Consider the following 23,493-nt stretch of genomic DNA (forward strand, 5'->3'; position numbering starts at 1 on the left):
TCTGATATTTTTTGATATCAGAAACTCTGAACTGTCAACATGCACTCCTTCGTTACATTTATGCATATCCATATATTCTAATGTTTGTTAATGCATGCTTCAGTGGTAGTAATACTGATTACCATAGGTTGTAAGTGTGGCTATATGTGAGGCTGTTACATAACACATTGCTGTAAGGTGTGTAACACTGTAATGGCCTTGTGACACACACTAACTTGTACAACGAGCATTCAACAACTTATATTGAAGATTGAGCATTGTGATGCATACAACTTAAATGTTGTCTACAGATTCTCATTGGACTGTTTGCTTAGGTGGAAGCAATGACGAGGACATTTACACTGGTTTATGCAAAGAAACTAATGTGGCTTAACACCATATGCTCCATGTTATCCGTGCCACACCACTCAAATACAGTAATTGGTTGTGACATAGGTGTGGATTAGGACAGTTCAGCACAACTTTCTGAAATGTGGGGCTTGTCCAGAATGTACCTCTGGGGCTGTGTGGACTTTGAAAACTCTGTCAATTCAACAATTTAAAGCCCACAAAAGTTGACATTTAAGGTTTCTTTGTGATCTACGTAGATTTACTTGTGTGCTGCGTTGTAAATCACACCCTTTATAGATGGCAAACATGTGCCGGAACATGTACTGCCATGATGGTTAGACATCACCACAAGGGTATACATATGCCAGCCCCATATATTTCTGCTACACATGCCTCATCCCTGTTTGTAAAGCAATATGTGAATGAATGTTACACAACACTTGGCTCAGACCATTCCTCATAGCTTGCCATTAACAAAGTTCAATCTTGAGATGACGTGTCAATTTGTGCAGCAACATGCATTCACCATTTTCTTGGCATACTCAAAGATGAATGCTATGTATTTTGTATTGTTTCACCATTCTCAAGACTACTTATCTGAGCCATTACTTATTTGTGTATAGTCTGATATGACTACATCTTCATGCCAAGTATGTTACAGTGTAAGAGCCACTCCACCACACTTTGCATCTCCCTCGCATGCTAAGTGGAGCATGTGCCTAACGTTGATTTGAACATCGTGTCACTTTGGTTTTCTTAATGTCACTTTTTACTGGAAAAAGTTGGTCAGATTGGTTTAGACTCAAGTTATATCTGACCCTCTACAAGTGATAGTATTTGGATTGTGTCCAGCATGCTTTAGCTATTTTTGGATTATGTCACACTATGAGTCAGCGACGATGTTTGAGTAGATGGAGGGTTAGGATGATGTGACACACATGAAGAATGTTGATGTGTGTTCATGTGTATTGTGTACATTCCTGGAGATATACAACCGTAGGTGACATGACCATTTCATATTTGATGTTTGGTTGTATTTGTGTCCAACTGTGCTTGCAAATGTAGAGATATTTTGACTTGTGTAGTTGTGAGAAATACATAGATTACGCTCATTATGTGATCTGCATTGGAAATATTGTGGCATTCCACTTCATTGTGCTACCATGTTTTTCGTGGTACGTTTTACACAAATACATTGCCCTTTGATTCATTGTATGTTACTTGCATGATTTGGACATGCTTATTGGTATCTCTGTCGCACTTCACTCATGTGTCTGTTTGTTTTGATGGGTTGTCAACATACAGCAAGTGTGCTGGGATGAGGATAGTGCCAGTCCACAACATTATTTGCCATTCCACACTCATGTTGGTGGACATGGGACATCCACACATTCTTGTCATTGCATTGCCATGTCTATTGTTCTACATACATGTTGTTGAATGCTGATGCGTTCACAGTTATCCCATGACTAGCCTATGTGTCAGTGTTTGTGCTGATAAAAATATAGCATTGTTAGATGAGTGCAGTGTTAAAAAATGAGTCATACACAGTGTTTGTGATGCAAGATATTTCCTAATTTGTCATTACAGTGACACATGTGTTAGCTAGGGAGGTAGTTTCACCTGCTAGTGCTGAATATCTGTGTATGATTGATGTAAAAAGCACTCCCTGCACTGTATTGATGTATCTGTTAGTCTGGCTCTACTATCCTTTGATTCTTCATCCTCCCCACCCTCAAGTTGATCCAGTTCACCATTGTCATGTATCTTTGTGACTTTTGTCAGAATAATGTTTCAAGTGGCACAGCTTACACAAAGAGATTGCTTATCAAAACGTTTGAATAGATTTGAGCTGTGTGGCCCCAGCTACATTGATGCACCATACATACATTATCTTGACTATTACACTCTTGTGAGAAGATGGCCCTGATTGTGCTTAGGGCACCACACAAGCACATTGTATTTCACAATGATGGGCCCTCACCAGGGGAGAAGTAGGGATGCGCAACAAGGAGATATGTTTTCATTTCTCTGTGTTTTTCCTCTTTCTATGCATGCTGCATTCTGTACCAGCATGTAGGAAGAGGAAATCACCTCTTGTGATTCTTTTTGTGCAATGAAGTGTCCCTTCATTCACAAAAACTATCTTCCTTGTGACGTAGGCACCCTTGCACCATGGTGCAAGGGTGCCATTGTTGGTGCATGTCAGCTAATTGTGCACAAGGGCAGGGGAGAGCTCAATGATCCATCATATCATTGTCCATAGGATGCATCCTTGTGGTTCAGCCTTAACGCAGCACAGCACAGCCAGATGGTTTGTGGCACTGCTGTGCATTAATTCCTTGTAAAATTAGCCCAATGAGTTCTGGAAGATATGTATTCCTTGAGGGACAACATGGGTTGTAAGTGAATTTCCAGTCTCCTCCCTTGGTCAAACTAGTGTCATATATATTGTTCTTGGCATTACATGATTGTGTATTACACTTGGCCAAATAACAACATAGGCACAATGCAATTTCCTACATGTGCACTTTAACATTGTTGACCCACATGATTGAGTAACTTGAGGTGTGTGATGTGTTCAGTTTGTACTTACCAACAAGCAGTACATTTCCATAGATGCCATTCTGTAACTGCTGGTTGATGACAGATTGGCAGAAGATAAATGAATCATGGTCACTGCCTGGGTACTTCGCCACGACATTCAGGAACACACCAAGATGTTCGACTATTGCCTGCACATTCATGAAGTATGTGTGCTTACTGTTTCTTAAGATGTAGGCAGTGTCCGCAGAAGGTACAAGTTGCACATTGGTGCAGTCCATTGCCCCAAATACATGTGGAAAAACAGAAATGGCATAAAAGCCTTTCTTGTTGGTGAGTTGTTCTTGTGCAGTGTTGGGGAAGTGAAGATACTGCAGCGTCAGGCTGATGATGGTATCCAGGACACTGGGGAGGAACTTAAAGAAGGATGTCAAGGAAACTCCGGCCACTATGGAGGTGGTCAGTTGGAAAGTCCCTGAGGCCAGCATGTGCAGCAAAGCAAGTAGCTTTGTCTGTGGAATGATATTTGTGCTGCGCTGGGTTGTGCCCTGCAGCCTTGGCGCAATGCGGTTGAGGAGGCGTAGAATGGAGGACCTTTTTAGCCTGTAATGGGCTATGACTTCATCAGGCCAGAGGTGTATGAGGGTAATCCTCTGGCGGTAGACTTGCTCTCTTCGGCGCTGTTGCCTCAGTGGTGGTGGTCTTCTTAGTGCTTCAAGTTGAAGTAGCAGTAGCTCCATGGCGTTGTTGAGGTTGTCAATGATGATCTAGGATTGTCTTCCTTATGTACAGGTGTAGTTTGCACCATTTTTAAGACCAGATAAGCATTGACATTAAAAAACTGCAGCTAATTTGACTTAGCAGCACTTTTTTTTGTTTTGCAACTTACTAGGGATTCCTTGTAAATGTCGAGTTGTGTGTTTTGCTGCAGGTTTTACACAGGAACGCCTACCTTGCATCTCATTTTCAGTAAGTCATGCAAACATAAGTGGCGATGTTGAAAACTACCGTTTACGCTAGAAAATTACCGCTAACGTGAGTTAACGGCAAATTGTAAATACAGCGATAAAAAACAAACCGCTGTAACGTCAAAAAATGGATGCTATGGAGGCATTAAGTTCTTGTAAATATGTCCCTTAGTTCAATGTTAGCATTGTTGTCAGGGTGTGGGGTGCATGAATATTTATGCACTAATTTCTAAAAATGATCAGTTTTGCATAAAATACTTCTGAGTGTAAATATCTATTCTGAGTAACTGAGGGTTAACTATTCTGCATGTTAATCAAATCCACTTTTTGAATTTTGGAGAGATTTAATCTCATTTTTACATGTTTGTTGCAAGATGTATTGAAAAATGAATGTGTTTCTAAAGGTAAGTTTTTGCATGGCACCTTATTTGTTTCATTTGTTTAATTCCTTTACCTTCAGTTACACTGTAAATAAAATATTTGTGAATGCCTATGCTTTCTAAAGTAAACAACAGCCCAGTGCAGTCAACCAGGTGGAAGCCGCCTGTGAAGGTCAGTAGGTCCGTATATGGCTCCGGGCCATTCTTTGAGCAACACGGATCTCGAACAACGGTGAAAAGATTAACTGAAATATGAAGGAGATTTCAGGGGTCGCAAAGGTATTTATTGAGTCTAGTGTTTCTGTGCACAGTGCAGGGGATGCTATTGCCAACTGCCTCTGTACCCTGTCACGTGTTCAAATACCAATAAAAACATTTTAAAAAAACCTAATGAAAGCCAAAACCCCACCTGGTCTTTTTATAGAAGGGTACAGGGGGGCATGAAAGTTGTGTTATAAAAAATGCTTTCTCATAGGCAGAATGTTGTGCCTTATTCTTAGTGTTAGTGTCATGTTAACTCGTTCTGTTCTACTTTGCATCATCGTGTGCATCACTTAGAGTGTTAGGCTTAGTTAGTTCTGCATTCCGCATTCTTGATCTGGCGGTTGCTGAGGCAGGTTAGAGATTACTTATTTCCTGTACCTGTATCCTGAATAAAGAACCCTGAACTCACTGCTCGGCTGCATCTTCTTCCGTAACATTTTGGTGACGAGGGTGGGATTCTTAGCTGCCCACAATTTTTGTTGCATTCTTTTATTCTTACACTGTACTATTAATTGGTCTCTAATCATTTGATCAGCCATAGCACCAAAGTCACATTTTAAATAAAGTTCCCTTAAACGAGCAACCATTTGATCCACGGTATCTTTTCCTTTCTGTGGCACAGTGTAAAATTTATGTCTTTGCATGACAATATTCACTTGCTTTCCAAAATACTTTTCCAATCTCAGCTTGGCTTCATTATATGGATTATCAACTGGCTCACCATCTGCATTTCGAAGCTCTGGCAAAAAATTAAAAAACGTGTTGTCCTGCTTTACCCAAAGAATTCAAAAGAATGGCCTTTTTTCTTGACGCAGGAAATCTAAAGCCATCTATGGCTTCTAAATAATTCTCAAAGAAACCCAACCCCTCTTCCCATTCAGTGGTAGGGATCTCTCCTTCAATAAGAAATGCAGGTGGAGGTGAAATAGTATGGTTGGCCATAGTTGCCATGATAATTAAATCAGTTTATTCAGTGTAAATAGATGTATGGCTCTGCGGAATAAGACTGAGGCAGGAAGAACAAAAATAGTAAAAAATTATTATTATTCGTGAAATATAAATTTGTAAATGTTTTCATACTTATTAGTTTGAAAAGCGCCTCTTCAGAAGATATAATCAACTCGATAGGTGCATAGGATTAAGTTGTTGGCTTAAAAACGAAGAAAGAGTCAATTATTTCCCGGTTGAAAACGTGGTTGGCAAAATTACAGTATCTTTAATAGAATGGTAGGCAAAGAATATGCACAGTCAAAATGGCCACCGGACGCGGTGCGCGATGACGTAATAGCGCACAGTGCGTCGTGACGTGGAGGCGAGATTGTGTGATACGCGACTTAAGGTTGCGCGCGCACTTCCTCTTCCTCCTATCGTAAAGTGAATTGATGATCCAAATATATGTCCATAAATGAATCTGCCAAACACACAGTTTATTATGCATCTGTTGTATATATTTTGACCATATAAATTCTGCTATTAATATCCTGGCATGCAGGTCAAGAGGGTTGAATTTACAGCTGCAATTAAAAAACACAGGGAGAGACAGAGATTATGTGTTTGTGTGGGGGTGCGAGAGTGTGTATGTGTGTCTGTGTGGTTGTGTGTATGTTAAGACGACTGGCTGACACTGGACAGCTTCGAATCACAGCATTGCTGCCACTTAAATGTTGCAAGACTCAGTACTGCCTAGTTCCAACCCCTTTAAATAATGTAACAGGCTGGACTATAAATTAAATAAATACATACTGCCAGCCGATGAGATGCCAGTCCCTCAGAAGTGATTCATTGGAAACCCCTGGTCTTGTTGCCATCATCATTATACAGACAGAGACATCACTGGAAATTCAATTTAACAAACAAAACGAAATAAAGAGGTCTCCCATACTTTGAGTTTGGGCTTAGACTTCCCTCACACACACATACCTTCCCTCTTAATTCTGTAGGGAGTTATGGGGGCCTAAAGATTCCAGTCAGTACCTCTCCATGAGTTAGTGGCATCTTAGGTTAAGTTTGCCACATGGCAATCTTGGAACTATCAGGTCCCTTTTCTCAAGTTTTTTTCTGATTCTGTGGAATATAACTCGTCTACTTACCATCTGCTCTCAGCAGGTGGTAACACAAGTAGGAGGTAAATGGTAGTGGCATGGCCACAGTGGGTTGCATTGCAGGGGCCTTTGAGTGGAGATAGTGGTGGGTGGCAGGCCAGACTCGTGGGTTGCTGAGGGGAGCAGTGAACGGTCTCTTAGCTGCTCATGGTGGTGGGGAGTTTGGGACTCTCTTGAACCTCTTTTCACAGTTGGCCCATAACTCAAGCGGTTTTAATGTGGATATTTCTTGCATTCAGTAACACATGGCCCAGTGTTCAAGTGCATGGACAGCATGGACGTCAATTCACCAAAGTGCCAGGGCTAGAGACATCACACAATTCCGCAGACCTGATAATTCTCGCCTCGGTGTCTATTCCAATCATGGAGTCCCACTCTGCAACTCTGGGCAATAGCTTGCTCAATCTCCACAACGGCCCCCACAATGCTAAGGATACCTGGCCTCCACCTTGGGGGCGCCCAGGAGTGGACGCCTCACAGGGAAAGCCAGGATGGGTTCCACAGCGGTATTCGTACAGGCGCCTTGAGACCCTTGCGGGTGAGTAATGCGCTATACAAGTATCAATTTTACACACAATTTGGCCTTTTCTTTCGCCCACACTCAAATGCTTACATACACACACACACACACTCTCTCACATAAATATTCACTCACCCATAAGTGGGCATACAACAACATTTAAAAATATATTTTTCTAAGCAGTCTGATAGGGTCATATTCCAGCTACTTGAACTCCATTTTTTTACACTGTCGGTAAATACTATTATTATTCACTATTTGTGTAATCAACACAATTGTCAGAAACCAGGAAATTGGAGCCCCAACTGACATCCATTAGGACAAGCTGCCCTTGTGTTTCTACCACTGATTTTGCCACCTCTGAGGCCAGGGGACGCAAAGGAAGAGCCAGTGGTTGCAAGGGGCAAGCCAGGGGTCGCAGCTGCCTCCCCTGGCAACCCATAAATGACGCCATGCTGGTGAGCCTGGGTTCAGGAACAGAGGGTCACTTGCATTTGCCAGAGTAGTGTAGCCTGGATACCACTCAGACCAAATGATAATGGGGGTTATCATATTGGCGCATCTACTGACTTTTTGATGCACTTGCTCATTTACGCACCTCAAAGAACAGGGACAGCATTGCACGCTGGTGAAGATAGGATTCTTGGGTGTAACTTTAAATCTGTTTTTTTTTTTAAAAACCTGCATTCCTTGGTACACCTTCAACTAAAACAAGATTCAGAATAAAAAGAGCATTGCTATGCAGATTTAATGGACTCTTCACAAAGGGCTGTATTATTCTGAATGTTCCATTTAGATAAGAGGTATATCATTGAAAACTTTTCTTGAGAATGTCCTTTAAATGCAAAAAGGACTGACAGCTGCTTCGACCTCTTGCTTTGGTGAAACTTCAAAATGATATGCCATTCTTCAGAAAGTGGTTTTTTTGTGAATCATTTCCACTAGTTTGATTCTTATTGTTGATCTTAGATAATAAAGTCAGCTTATTCTGTTTGAAATGTTGAACAGGGAAGATGAAACCACTCCAGCGATGTACAGTCCTCGCTCAGTCTGAGAAGACATTCAAGGTTTGACAGCGCTGCGTATAACCATGCTCCCTCAGTCCGAACCAAGGGGTGGGGGGCTGCTGGTCCATTGAAGGCGCTCTGGTTCAGTCGGAGAGCCAGGTCTTGAGGTCCTTCCTCAATTGAGGCAGTGACAGTGAGTGCCTGAGGTGGTGAGGCCTACCTCGTCGGCTATTTATTAAGGAGAGAAATACCTCCTATTCTAATTTTTCACCTTGAAAATGAGGCACAACATTCAGAAATGGCATTTAACACACAATTCCACATGTCTTGCTTTTTTTTCCTGAACTTTTTCCCCTTATACATTTCTGGAATTATGATCTGACGAAATTTGTCAAGGTAACTTTGCAGCTGTACATTCCTTACCACAAACATTCCAATGCCTGGGCAAACAGAATAATTCTCCTCCGTTCTCAAAATCAGTGCCTTAGAATTTAGGATCCAAATTTTACTAATCGTCCTTTAGCAGTCCTTCAGCAAACCATCAATATATTTTTTTTTCACTGATGGTTCGCCACATTACAGCTCCTAGTGAAAGCATTGTGACAGAATTTTGGAATAGGGTATCCTGCAGGTGCTTTTTGGAAAAAGAGTTGTATTTGTGATTGCCACTGAGTCTGAAAAAATAGCCTTGCCATAGAAGGGCACCGTTCCAGAAATTCAGATCATTAAGCATTTATTTATTCTTATTTATGGGTGCACAGAGTTTAGTGAGTCATTGCTCTTAATAATTTCACTATTATTCTCTAAATCAACTTTTTTGACTGGATTTTTGATTTCATTATGCAATATGCACTTTTAAGATTATTCATATGTTTACACATACATAGGTGCGGTGGAGAACGATACATTTACAGGTCTTCCAGTTCTACAATTCAACCCTCCTGTGACTGCCTATTGAAGTGAATCTTGTTGTCAGACTATGCAAAGTGGCTTTGCATCTGGACTTACCGGTCATTGTTTTGACAGCGTCACGTTCATTTAGTTTGATAACGATAAGTTACTCTTGCACTTCCTGTCTACTCAAGTTCATCTATGCAGTTGTAAAGGTGCTGGCTGGTATAGCTGCATTGCTGCTTGTATCTTGCCTGTTCAATTTATGGTGGGCATTGTAGGTATTGCTGTTTCGGTTCAACTTGCAGCTAGCACTGGTGACTTGGCAGACATATCGTGAGAGACTTTTATTATTGCTTTCACAGCTTTGGGGGGCGGGTACGGAGATGAATGGTCAATATAAATTGCTGGGAAATCCCAGTTTAACATAGTTTCAATGTTTGCAGTACCCAGGTTTATGGGCCATTGCAGCCACACGTGTTGTGCCAAAATCTGTGTAGTCATGTTGGGGTGTGTATTTACTGTTTCAGGTTTGAGGCACCAGGGAGGCTGCAGTAATCATGGGTGGGTCCTCTCACTCTTTAAGCCAGACTTGACATATTTTTCGATCTGCTACACTCATGTAAAGAACACAAAAAGTAACAAACAATTATGCATAGGGAAGGGATTTGGTCTCCCCCTTCAGGCTCTGATTGCATCAAGTGCCATTATATTTAGATCAACCCAGATGAAAGTGTAAATTGAGCAGAGTATTGTGGCAGCCCTCTTCATCCATTTCATTGCTGGATGTGTGATTCACATTTTGGAACAACCTGTAGGGCAACCATGTAGGGGTTAGATTGAAAATCACCTTGAGTGATGGCATGTTGCCTCTTTATTTTGAGTTGGCATAGGCAAAGAGGTACCTGGAGGCAACGGAGTCTATCTCCAGCCACCACCATAATGTAACACACACACCAGCCCTGTAGGAAGCTATTGTGTGCTATGCTTATGGTGAAAGCTGGAAATAAGAGTGTGGTGGACTCCACATTGGGAAGTAGACAATAGCATTCTTATTAGCATTCAGTCTGGGAGCAGATTCTGAGAGGATCTCTTATACTGAGCACCTCCTGGACTGCAAAGACTTTACCACTGTAAGGCTCAAGAAGATAAGGAAAATAAGGCAGTTTACCTCCACATCCATAGAGAAAAACGATGATGAGGGCAAAATGAAATGTTTGTTTTGCTCCGGCCACCTCTGAGCCAGCAAGTGGAACAGAGATCTAAGTACTGCAATACCTTGGAAGTGAAGCACACTGTGCATCACTCTGCCAGAAGTTTAAGAGTTAGTAAAACATGTTCATCATTTTGAGGACCCTCTAATACTAGCTGGGGACTTTAACTTAGTTCTGGACCCGCAAATAGAGCATAACCCTAAAACAGTATCACTACTTGTAAATGCTATTAATCAGTTTGGCTGGAAGGATATATGGAGGAAGAAATGGGGCACAAAAAGAGAATTTACCTTTCACAATAAGAAGCAGCGCCATAAGTCCAGATTAGATTTCTTTTTAATTTCAGATCAGCTCTGCGAGTTTGTACAGGAAGTTAAACATTTAGGAGCACATATTTCAGATCATTCGACAGTCTCTCTATCTCTGAAACTATCGGCCCCACAGAGCTATAAAAGATGGACTATGGATAGGAGTATTTTGTTTGAGGAAGAGATAATAGAAAAATTGTTGTCAGAGTCGAAAGCATTTTTTCGAGAACAACTTAGGGACAGCCACACTTCCTGTTGTCTGGGACTCGTACAAAGCTTTTTTGAGAGGGATAATATTGGCTATTCAGTCTTCCAGATATAAAATATATAGGGCAAAGATCTCTGAGATTGAGTTAAAAATCATTACATTAGAACGAGATTTTTTAGATCTCACCTCAGGCTCAGAAGCAAATATTCGGGAACAATGGGCAAGTTGTAAATCACAACTCGAAGACACTCTAGATGATAGACTCAGGAAGCAATGGTAGGCTAGTTCTCTTGCTCATTTCGAATATGGGGAAGCTAGCGGTAAGCTACTAGCCTGGAAGGCCAAAAAGGAGCAGAAGAGGAACACAATTAAAGGAGTTCAGCTGGGCAATACGGGCGTGATCTCAGAAAATAGGGCTGATATTGAGGAAGCTTTTTTTAATCACTGTGATCAAGTATATAAGGAAGATTTAGATCCACAGGAAGACTTAATTCAGACATGGCTTGAGCAATTTGCTCTTCGGAAAATTGATGATCAGGCATCTGAGAATTTAAACAGAGGATTAGTTTGCAAGAAATAGTGGGCGCAATAGACTCAGCTAAAAGAAGCAAGTCTCCGGGTCCGGACGGGCTCCCTGCCGCGCTTTACAAAGCTTTAGCTCCAGTAATCTCCCCTGTTCTCCAGCTGCTTATCACATCTATTTTTGCGGAAGGAGGTAAAATCCCTTCCTCTTGGAACGAAGCTACGGTTGTTCTTGTCCTCAAACCTCTTAAATCTCCATCCCAGTGTGACTCTTACAGACCTATCTCTCTGCTAAACTTGGATTATAAATTCTTGGCCAAAATATTAGCAGAGAGATTAAATGGGGTAGCTGGTAGATTATTGCATTTTGATCAAAAGGGATTTGTCAGAGGGCGGTCCATTCAAGACCTGAAGCAAGCATTGGTGGGGGCAATTGATCTCGCTTCCCTTTACAAACTACCGTTGGCAATCATAACACTAGATGCTACTAAGGCATTTGATCGCGTTAATTGAAGATACCTGGCGAAAGTTCTAGATAGGTGCAATTTGGGCAGGAATTTCTGCAGATCTACATCGGCATTTTACCACGCTCCAACAGCAAGAGTCTTGAAAATGGAAATCTTTCAGCATCCATAAAAATTAAAAGAGGTACAAGACAGGGGTGTCCCCTCTCACCTCTGCTTTTTGATTTATCTATAGAATCATTGGCTGAAAAACTTAGATTAGATTAGGGCATTGTACCATTTAAATACAAAAGTTGGGAGAAAAAAGTCTCTCTTTATGCCGATGAGATGATGTTATATACTTCAGACCCAATTAGCGCAATCCCTCTTATCTATAATGCTGCTGTTCAGTTTGGGCAAATTTCTGGATACCAGATTAATCAGTCTAAATCTGAATGTATAACCTGGAATATCATCACTTCTACCCCAATTCCAATTTAAAAACATGAAATAAGATATTTGGGGGTACAAATTACGCAGGATATAGAACAATTGGCTGACAGAAATTTGGTGAAAATTGAGAGAGAGGCTGCTGAATCGCTCAGAAGCTGGTCACTTCTTCCTTTGACTTTAATTGGGAGGGTCAATATTATCAAGATGATGCTGCTCCCTAAACTAATTTTCCTGTTCCAGTACATCCCGCTAGCTTTCAAAGAAGCCAAGTAAAGTAAAATTCAAGATAAATGGAACTCGTTTGTATGGGCTTCAAAGGGCATAAGGATCGCATGGAAGAAGCTTCGTAGAAAGAAAAGCAAAGGAGGGCTCTGTGCTCCAGATTTGAAAGTCTATGCCTGGACTTTGCTAATGAAGGCGGGGGTAACGCTATTCGATACTCCAGACGGGACAGAAACAGGCAACGTGTTCCAGATAATGTTATCGGGGGTTCAAGGAGGCGCTCAGGGTTTCCTGCTGAAATTTGGGGATCAGCGTTTCTTTAAGAAGGTTCCTTTAAAGGTGCTGAGAGATATGGCATCCGTCTGGGCCAGAGTAAGAAGATCACTTAGTATCCCATATTACTCTGCTCTGGCTCCAATTTGGGAATCACCTGGCTCTCCAGGGTGGACTACAGATTCATTGATTACCCCTCTCCTGGTGGCCAATTTACCAACTTGGGGTCAGCTAATGCCGGAAGGGGTCTTGTTAACTTGGGAGGAGATCTCCAGTCTCACAGACAATAACCTATCCAAGTTTAAATATCTACAAATTAAGAGTTGGAGTCAGGCCATCGCAGTTGAAATCGGCACTAAGACAGTGTTGGAGGAACTCTTACTGAGAAAGCCCAGGCGGATAAAAACATCCACTCTGTATTGGACCATTTTGGAAGAAGATGGGGACTTCTCTATGCCGGCTCAACTATGGGGAGACCAAGTTTCGGATGCCGACTTGCAAGCTATATGGCAATGTAAGGTCTACCATGACCGGTGAGTGGTCTGAGAGACCCCGCGGCAGGATGGACGCCGAGGCTACTCTCCACGCCGCGGCCGTAGGGACGAAGACGTAGTCAAGTCTCGATAACGAGTGGTGGACCGCCGAAACATAGGTGTATTCCCATTCGTGTGTATGAAGATATCGCCATGTATCTATCCAGCCTATGTCATGCGCCATATCACCCAGCCGGGTGGGGGTATCGGTTACGGGAACACCCGGGGGCGGCACCTGTCTATCGCGCTGCACATAACATCATTCCAATGCCCTCCAATGACAGCCATCCCCTCCAGGATTTCAGCCCACACATCAAACAATTTCTCAATCAACGCCCATTGGAGTGGGGGGGGGGCATAAACGCTTCCAATGATCAATGCCTCAGTGCCTATCAGTCCTTGTACGAACACATATCTGCCCTGTGGGTCAACCCATTGCTTTGTGTATGTGAAGGATAGCATACGGTGTAGTAGGACTGCCAGTCCCCGAGATCCCCTTACAAATCCCGCATGGTAGACCTGGTCAAAGCCATAACGCTGCAGGCCTAGCGTTTTGTTACCCAGCAAGTGTGTTTCTTGAAGTAGAAGGACATCCACTCTCTCTCTCTTGCCCAGCCGTAGTACCGCTCCCTGCTTGATCTTGTCGAGCATACCCCTCACATTCCAACATCACTTTCATTGTGGCCCCAGTGGGCCTCTGCTCAGGGCTATCAACGGCCATCAAGGTGGATGCGTAGTAATGCAAGTTGCAATGGACACTCTGGGCCAGGACACGCCAATAACATCGGTCGAGACAACCATGTGCACAGCCACTCATCACTCCCCCACCCTCCCACCCCAGCACCCCCCTGCTCCTCCCTCCCCCCCTGCCCCATGTCCACCCCACTCAACAAACAGAACCCCAACCGGTCTCCAGACCCCCGACCACCCCCACCCCATACCTCATCAACATTGAAGTACCTGTCGCGGGATAGACCGTCTCCAGCCCCCAACGGGAGGCCCGGGGACGTCCATGCCAACGGAGCCCCATCAACAACCCCAAAACACCCCGAATAATCTTCTAAGAGATCAAAACACCCTGAACTTGAGGCACGTGTCCGCCTTTTAGTCCATCCCTCCCCACCTTTTGCAGCATCCCAGGCCAATCAGTCTGTAGTGTGTCCATGGCAGTGGTGCCCCTGAAGACATACCTCATCTCCAGCAGGGCCATCAAAATCAGTCAAGTGCCAAGAGCCCGGTGTAGGACACAACACTGAGAGGCAAGCCAGAGTTCCGCACTTGTCATGGATCCACCTTCGGAGCATTCGATGTCGCAGTGTCGCCTGTGTTCCCTACCTTGGCTGGGTAGCGTTTCGAAGAACGAGCCCTTCAGTTGCTTCTGCTCCGTCAGCACCTGGGGGTCCGCGGCGGCGCTGTCGAGGATGATGAGTCTGAGTCTCTGGCCAGCGGGGTATGTGGTCTTATTCGCACTGTTTCATCAGTCCAAGCAAACTCTTCCTCAGGAGAGTTGAAGAATTGAGTACGTGACTGGAAGACCACTCGCAGACGAGCCGGGTAAAGTAGAGCATACTGTATTTTTAGGTTTCTCAGGCAGGCCTTGGCTGCCGCGAAGGACTGCCGCTGCTGTTGCACCAATTTTGTATAATCCGGAAATATCATGATCCGCTGATTGTCATACATTAGAGGTTCTTTCAGCCGGGCCTGTTTCAGTACTGTGTCGCGATCATGGTAGTTAAGAAGCCTGGCTATCACCGGCCGCGGGCGCTCGCCAACTGGAGGTTTCTGGGTCAGTGCTCTGTGGGCCCGCTCGATGACAAAGCAGCGGGACAGGGACTCCGGTGGGAGCCAGCTCTCCAACCATTCTGTGAGGAACGCCTCCATATTGCCCTTTTCGCAGTCCTCCGGAAAGCCAACAAATCGTAGGTTATTGCATCGAGCCCGTCCTTCGGCGTCCTCGGCCCGGAGTGCCAGGCCCCTCTGAATACCCTCCATATTGGCCACTTTCTTTTTAAGGGTCACCATGTCCTCCTCCACTCCAGTGATTCGAGCCTCCGCGTCTGTAATACGAGCCACCGCGTTCCGTAAGTCCTGCCGCAGCAGAGTAACATCCGCCCCCACGGCTCCTATCTTGGTGTCCAGTGTGTCCCTGGATTGGGTGATTGCGGCCAACAGAGCTGCATTGTCTGGACCCTGGGCTTGCTGGCCACAAGCGGCCCCGGAATTCCCACTTAGGCCAGTGAATTTATCAATCGTACCTTGCTTCGAGGCTCCACTCCCGTTCCCGCCTCTGGTCCTGTTCGGTCGTTGGCGGGAAGCGTCTTGTAACCTGTGCGGCCGCGCTTTTTGGCTGCCCAGGCTCTTCCCTCCTTCAGATATCACCTTCCAGGGCCTGCCATATGTCCAGCACTAACCACTTGGCACCGGGTGTCTACCTGTCAGTAGTCAGGGCCCAGTCCGCAGCTCCAGCTCCCAACTTCGCTCCCAGTACCACTCCGTGGAAGCACCAACAACCTCCTGCCCACGCCGTTTGCCAGGGGGCCGTAGCTCCTATGCAGCCCAAACCGACATCCTTAAGTCCCCGTATCAATGGGGCGGTATCCTGGAGCCCACAGCCAGAGTTCAGGAGGACGCCCCGGGTATAAGGCACCCGCACTCCAATATGGGCTAGTGATCAGGTCTGGAGGCCTGGCCCAGGGCAACCCCCGCCGGGTCTCCCGGCAGCCAAAGGCTCACCTGTCCATCCAGGTCCGATGTGACCGCCGGGGAGTCTGCTCGTCTCTCCACACCACAATCGGCAGTCTCCGTTGGTTGGGGGGGGGGGGCCGTCGCCGGATCCGCGGCACCCCTGGACACTGGCCGCTTCCCAAAGTTGCTGCTACCGCCTCCAGTAGTCCGGCAGGTTCGTCCCGGTCAGGCAGTGCCACTCACGCCCGGGCTCCTTGCCGCAACCCCCAGCCACTCGGCGGCGCCACCGGAGCCGAGCCAGCGAGGCCTCTGCCGCCTACATGCTCTGCCGGATGCCGCCAAACCTGAGGTCCCGGCTTCTCTCGCCGCTGTAGGCCACAAACTTCACTCGGCGGGGAATATACCTTCCGGGCCTGTAGTTAGACAGGGATTTCCACCGAGGCTGGCAATTCCCCTCCGCTACCCCAGACAAGACCAGATTGCTGCTAGGCGAGGGGGAGGAAGGGTAAAACGGCAGATAAGTGCAGCGGCGGGACGGAGCTCAGCTAAGCTGCGTCCGCCATGTTGGCTGCCATAGCCACGCCCCCCCAAGGAATGTGTCAGAAGATCTCAACACTTTTAAAAAACTGTAAGGCAGGAATCCATTGGGTATGGATATCCACAAGGAAACACTTTCAATAGGTCTCCCACTTATGCAAGAAGGTTCACTGTCTCTTAAAACACGTCGCAAGTTTGTCAATATGTAAAATATATTCCAAGAATCCAAAAGTTGCTTCGGGTCACTATGATAGGTAACTCTTAGAAGAGCATACTCCATACTTGTTACTGCATGTCACCGCTTCTGCCTGTCAGCTTTTTCGGAAGCTGACAGGCAGAAACACTGACATGCAGTGAACCTAGTGCCAGCTTATGACAAACTTGCACTGTGTGAGTGACGGATAACAAGGGGCATGGGCCACAGTTAGTTTATGAGCCTGAGCCTGGGGGGATGGCCCAAATAATTTGGGTGCAGCCTGCAGGCCAGGTGATTTCCCCCTTCCTTTCTGGCCAGGAACATTATGAACTGCCTGAACCTTGGATATTGGTGTATTTTATGCCGTAGTGCTCACTTAGGGGTCTATTAGGATGGCAGGCGGATCGCCACCGTCCGTCTGACAGTGGCGATCCGCATACCATTTTCCACCACCCTCTTACCATTTCCCCCCACCAAATCACGATGGCGGTGGGAACCCCGGCGGATGGAAAGACCGTCCGCTGGTTTTCCGCCAGTCAGACAGGCGACCGGGTAGAAAAAAGCTTAAATATGCTGGCGGTGTCTGCAAGACACTGCCATCCATATTAGGATGGGCGGCGGTGCAGGACTTTCCATGGCGGAGACCTCGCCATGGAAATCCAAGCAGAGTTCTCTTTCGAGGGCCCGTTACGGGCCCCCAGGGGTTGGGGGTACACTTGGGGGGCAAATGCACAACATGCATATATTGCATTGTGGCGGGTGCTGCTTACAGCACCGCCCGTTACAATGCAATATATGCGGGATGCCACAGACACTGTGGTGGTGGAATCCTAATTCCCATGGCGGGACCGCCGCACCTATGGCAGTCGGTCCCTTTTCCCGGTACGGTGGCGGGTGAACAAAGTCCACCATCATAATAGGCCCTTACGTTTCTAATGAGTGTCGCAGTAGGAAAAGAAGGTGGGCTGTGGCTGCGAGCCATTTCAAAGGCCTTGTCTTATAGCAGCGCACTAGGTGCAGGAAAGAGGAGAGTCTCCTGCGGAAGCAGCTGGCCCCGGTGCTGGTGCAACTTTCATGTTGTCTGTCCCTCCCTTCCAAGTATCCTGTTGCCCTAACAGTCTGTGGTTAGTGAATTGGAGTCAAATTACTTCATCCTCTCTTATGCCACTGGCCACAATGGACGACAATTTATTTGTGACTAGTGGAAAGATGTCTGAGAGGAGTTGAGCTTAAGTAGAACTGGATCAATTCACAGTACGCCTTATGTTACATGAGTGATTTTGCTGCTATCTTCTTTTTGAAAAAGCCAATTCAACTGTTTAGTTGTGTTACTTTTAATTTATATATATATTTCACATTTTATTGTACAAACTATGATAGCTAAAAAGCTAAGTGTTGGGCGAATATTCTCTACAATGTGATGCCAAAAGACTAAATTAAAATCACTTGCTTTATTTGCAGGCAAAGAACTGGAAGCGGATGTTAATATACCAGACACTATGGGGCATATTATCAAGCACAGCGTTAAGATTATCGCTGCATTGGCGGCAGAAAACTGCCGCTAAAGTGGCTATAATGGGCTTGATAACATGCCCTGGAGAATTCCAATAGAAGCCCATGTTGACACCAGAACATGGGCTTCTATTGGAACTCTCAAGGGCATATTATCAAGCCCAATATCGCCGTTTTAGCAGCAGTTTTCTGCTGCTAAAGCGGCGATTATTTTAACACCGTTTCTTGATAATATGCCCCTATGTTTCTTCTCCTCTCCAGGGCAAATACAAGAGGAACTCTGCTCCTCAAGGCACGCAGGGAACATGATTTAAACATTATCAATGGGAGATTACAGAGTGATATTCCAGCTCATCTAACTCATGTCACAGAAATATTAACTATGATAATTGGTGATGCCCCAAAAGTAAGCTCCTATTCTTTAGGCACAAGCATGTATGCAGTTGATATCGTCATGCTAGACCTGACTCCTAAAGTTCTTCAGAGACATCTTGATACCCTGGCATCATAATCAGGCGCTAAGTTCTTGAAGGTAAATATAAATAAAACTAAGGTTATGAGGTTTTGTCCAAAGGGATTTCAGATGAATGCAAAGTATAAGTGGTTTCATAATAATTCTGCCATAGAAGTAGTTAAATCTTACCCTTTTCTTGGAAGAATTATGTCGACAAACTTCGCTGACAGCAAACATATTGCACATAGGATGAAGGCCCTGAATTACATTTGTCAGCAAGATATCAGAGATTATCGCAATAGGGATTTTATTAAACTAACTAATTTCTAAAATTACTTTCAGGTCAAATTTCCTTCCACATTATTGTCAGTGTATTTCTTTAACCATGTATGCTGTCTTTTCGCAAAAAAATCAGAGGAAAACTTAGTGATATAGGCCAACTAAAAATACCTTTGATGATTTGGTCAAGTTGGCACTTTTTGCTGCTTCACATTGTGAATTATATAGATTATAATATATAGTGCATAAGGAAATGGCTTTCACATTCATTTTAGACCTACCCCCTTTTGACTAACCCTTCAAATGAGCAAATTACACAATGTGTAAATTAACTTTGGGTAAAGAAGATGCATCATTTTATTAATTTCCCCAACAATAGCTATTTTCTCCTTAAAATTACACTCTTCACTCATGAATATTTCCACTGAATTGGTCAAATTTGCAGCACTTTCTAAACAACTTCCAATAAGTCAATTTGGGAAAATAGTAGGTGCTCAGAAAAAGTTTAGCAAGTCATTCCTTAGGCATTGTGGATATCCAACTGTCACTACATTGTGGGCTTGCATCTAATTTGGACTGCCTGTCTCTTGCCACTTCTCATACCCCTTTGGGCGCCCACTTTAGAACCTGATTACTCCAGCCTCTTATGTGCACTACATACGCAGGGGTGTAACTTCAGGAGGGTGTTTGGGGTGTGACACCCCGCATAAATGCATTCTCAGCCTAGTAGTTGGGTCGGGGGCTCTGAGTCGAGTAAGCTAATTCTGTTTCGGTTTTTCTCTTTCAGTGCAAGAATTAAAGACAAAATAGTGACCTCTGATATTAAAATCTTAAAATAGATACAGAAATAAACATCCGGTGTCTGAATCTCAAAAATGTGAAACCAGAAAACCTGGATTCAATACTGGCGTACCTGCTTGTCCAAATTGTGCGATCCTAGATAAACATTTTATTTCATAGAGTCTCCTCTTACTTTATTTTCACATATGAGAGCACTTTTAAATACTTGAATTGGCAATGTGAGCTGCGCAAACACCTCTTATGAGTGATTTAATAGACTATAATGTTGCTTTATCTACATTAAGTATCTAGGCCATGTTTAGGGTTTACATGACTACTGACTTGCCTCTTAGTTTATTTACTATGGCATTGTCGTTGGGGGGCAAGCTATGAATGTTTTTTAGTTCATCTTTAAAAACGATCATGTTTAATTAATGTCTGTTGATGCAGTAATATAATCTGATGCACTTAAGTGAAATGCTACCACTTTTTAAAAAAATCATTTGTTTGACTTGTTATGAGACTGTGTCATATATTTTTTCATTATGTTTGTTGCACAGTATAAATGGCAAACTTTTTCATGGCTTGGCTCGTACACAAACTCTTGGAGCCAAGCCAGACCTTTGATCAGCTTTGGCTCGGCTCTCCTTATTAATTTGCTGGGGAGCCCACCTATACTTGCAGCTCAGGCATAGTGCATGTGGCTGTCAGTTATTTCATAAAATGATTTGTAAATGGCAAGGACTGTAAACACGGAGTTCTGTCTACTTTCACCAATTTTACAACCGTACCATCAAGGGTTCTCATAGCAGAGATTATGAACATTGCAGTTATTCTAATTTTTCTCATTTCACAGAGGGATTTTAAATTGCTCCTGTGTGAAGTGAAAATGTAATTATTTATGTCCTGATTTAGAAAGGTAACCTACACTTTTGTATAATTTGCACTTTAGTAAGTTTACTACTTTTTGACTACTCACAAAATCCAAGTGTAAATTTTCTCCAAAAGTGTAACTGTCATATTTTTTTGCAGTAATAATAAACAAGTGTAAATTATGAATAGCATTTTGCTGTAAGTTTGCAGTACTATTGTAGTACAACAAAACATACTAAAAAATGCAGATTGTGAATAGTCTCTAGGACCTTCAATTTGAAGGGGACATGTATTTTACACTTTTATGGTAAATTCACACTTGGATTTTGTGAGTAGCCAAAAAGTAGTAAACTTACACAAAAGTATAAATTACTTAAAAATGCAAGTTACCTTTGTGAATCAGGCTCATTTAGTGGCTGCCCCCCCCCCCCCAAAAAAAAAAGTAAACCTGCAGTCCTTGAAGTACTCCTTGAATCAGTGCAAATTTACTATTTTTTAGAATTCACGAACAATGTCAGTAGTAGGTTTGCAAAGCTTTGCCAGTCTCGCGGTCCAGGCATACTACAGGCAATCAATCACCCAATAAGATGATAGGGTGAATGCTTGCAAATAGTCACACCAGTGGCAATCACTCAGGGTAGTGGTTCAATCCATCAGTACTAAATAACCCTGTTCCTCATGGAAACAGTTCATCCTGAACCTTGACCATCTCACCCCTCCAACGTGAAGGTCACTGCTTTTTTATTTGGGAAATTTGAGATTGACAGCCCCCAATATCACTGACTAGGCTACAACCCTGTACATATGCATATTACGCACAGTTAGATAGCACCAATGCACAGTGTGGTAAATGTTGTACCCAGTATACCTTTCTACACTTTGAGTTTTTCCAGGAGATTATATTTAGGAAATACCAGGTTAGTCTACCGTCACATAAGCAGGATGTTCAGAATTTAATCAGAAAAACTACACAGGTGAAGTTAGTTTGTGAGTTTTAATCCTAGGTCTTCTTTTTATTAGTGATACAGAAATCAAATGGTATCATGGACGTTATAATTGATTAATTAAAAGTGTGAAAAATGTAAATCTCGAAGATGGCTGATCAGTGAGCTTAAACTTTGAGTTCACATGTATAAATGTCAGGAGACCGCAGATCGGTATCAACGTTAAGGCTGACATGTACTTCCGGCTATAGCACTGGCCCGACGTATTAAGAGAATGTCTGGATCCTTCTCAGAACGGCCACTTTGCTAATAGTCTATGACTTCAACAGAAAGCGTCTGCTTCCTGCAGATTCTCCACAATGCATGTAAAATCTTTACCTCGCGAATAACCTAGGATCAGGACTTGAAGTGGGATGAAAAAACTGGGGGGTCCCTCAAAAGGGCGTGGCCAATGTAATTAAGGGCATGGCTTAAAACACATAAGCTAAAAGTCTGTGCTTTGCATAGTGAGCCTCCTCACTTGTATGTTGCTGTTTCTGTCACTTCATCCAGATATATGACACAAGTAACATCATACCTACAAGTCGGGACTATTGGCTTTGTCAATGGTTGTTAGTTGCATGAGATAAATAAGCAGCAACTACGGCTTCTATATAATATTGAAAAAGCTTCCACTTAAAGCCCTGGTGACACCACAACAATGTTGCTGCTCCCAAGTTTCAAAAATGAGAATGGAAATCCAGAGAGAATATGACTCTCTTTACAGGATTTCCCTTCCCTTACAATGCTCACCTGGCATGACGTCATGCAGTAACTTCTCCACTAGTGTCACTGCAGTTCGGAAAAAAACTGACCGCCTGTGCCAGGGCACAAAACAGAGCCCAAGAGAGATCCGTTTCAAGCCCTCCTTTGAAAAACTAACGGTGCTTATCACCTGTAAGACCAGGCCCACTTAAAGTCCCGCCTAGGATGCCCGGACTTCCAACGTCTCGTCAGGGGTAGTAAGCACTATACGAATATAATTACAATTAAACACAATCACAGGTATACCCCTGTTTCAAGACAGCTGTCCATTGCATGTCTGCTGTAAATGGCCCACTGTGCTTAGGGTGACCAACCGTCCGTAAATTTCACGGACAGTCTGATATTTTAGTATGATGTCACAAGGCGTCCATAATTTGAGGTCCCCAAATTACGGACGCCTTACAGACATCATACTAAAATTGAAATGGGACATTTCAGTAAGGTATGCTGTTTCCCTACGAGAGGGCCAGGGTGAAAAGTTTTCACTCAGGGCCTCTCGCACTTATCTTTCAAACTGTAGAGGCTCCTCCCGGGGGAGACTGCATGTGTCTAACGATTTGCTGGTAAAGATGGCTGACGACAAGGGTTCTACAGAAAAAGCTGAAAGATCTGGCTTTTCTGAAAGATAAGTTGGAAGGATTGCAGCATCGGGTGGAGGTGCAAGCTGGCGTGACCCAGGAAGGCTCGTTGCTAAGTTCTCCATTTCTGAAGGGCTTCCTTGCGGGGTATGTGGTGGCCTAGCCCCGAGCCTCAGCTGTCCCAGGTTTTGCTATTTGTGCCTGTTGCTATGCAGCTCAGAACTATGCTGTTCCGAACGTCAAGCAAACTATCCGTGATTACCTTAGCTCTTTCAAGAAAGGGCGGCCAGACGAGCAAAGCACCCCAGATATTGAGGCACTCATGCTGCTAACCCTAAACAATTTGCACAATGAAATATGTGCACACCTTCTTAATGAGAGAATTGTGTGCTATTTTATTGTTGACTCGGAAAGGTGTTTGACAACCCAGCCGGTCTGCTCACACACTACGAATTAGGAGACTAAGGGCCATATGTATCAACACATTTCCCCATTGACACAGAATGGACAAAACCCTTTGATACATCTGGCCCTTAGTTTGGGGGTCTATACTGGAAATAAGGAGCCTTTTTATTTCCTTTTCTGACCTGGACTCTTAAGATATAGTTGTACTATTTTAATAGTTGATGTATAAAGAAAAAGTTGGCTTTATTTCAGCATAAATCTCTC

The 23,493-nt window shown here is 43.9% G+C and overlaps 1 pseudogene; it reads left to right on the forward strand.

Moving 5' to 3' along the window:
* Window positions 1-22,815: 22,815 nt before the first annotated feature.
* LOC147724529 (SLC35A4 upstream open reading frame protein pseudogene) lies at window positions 22,816-23,281 on the forward strand (annotated as a pseudogene).
* The last annotated feature ends 212 nt before the right edge of the window (window positions 23,282-23,493 follow it).

The sequence above is a fragment of the Lissotriton vulgaris genome, chromosome 4_1 (genome assembly GCF_964263255.1).
Source record: "Lissotriton vulgaris chromosome 4_1, aLisVul1.2, whole genome shotgun sequence".
Classification (NCBI taxonomy): domain Eukaryota; kingdom Metazoa; phylum Chordata; class Amphibia; order Caudata; family Salamandridae; genus Lissotriton; species Lissotriton vulgaris.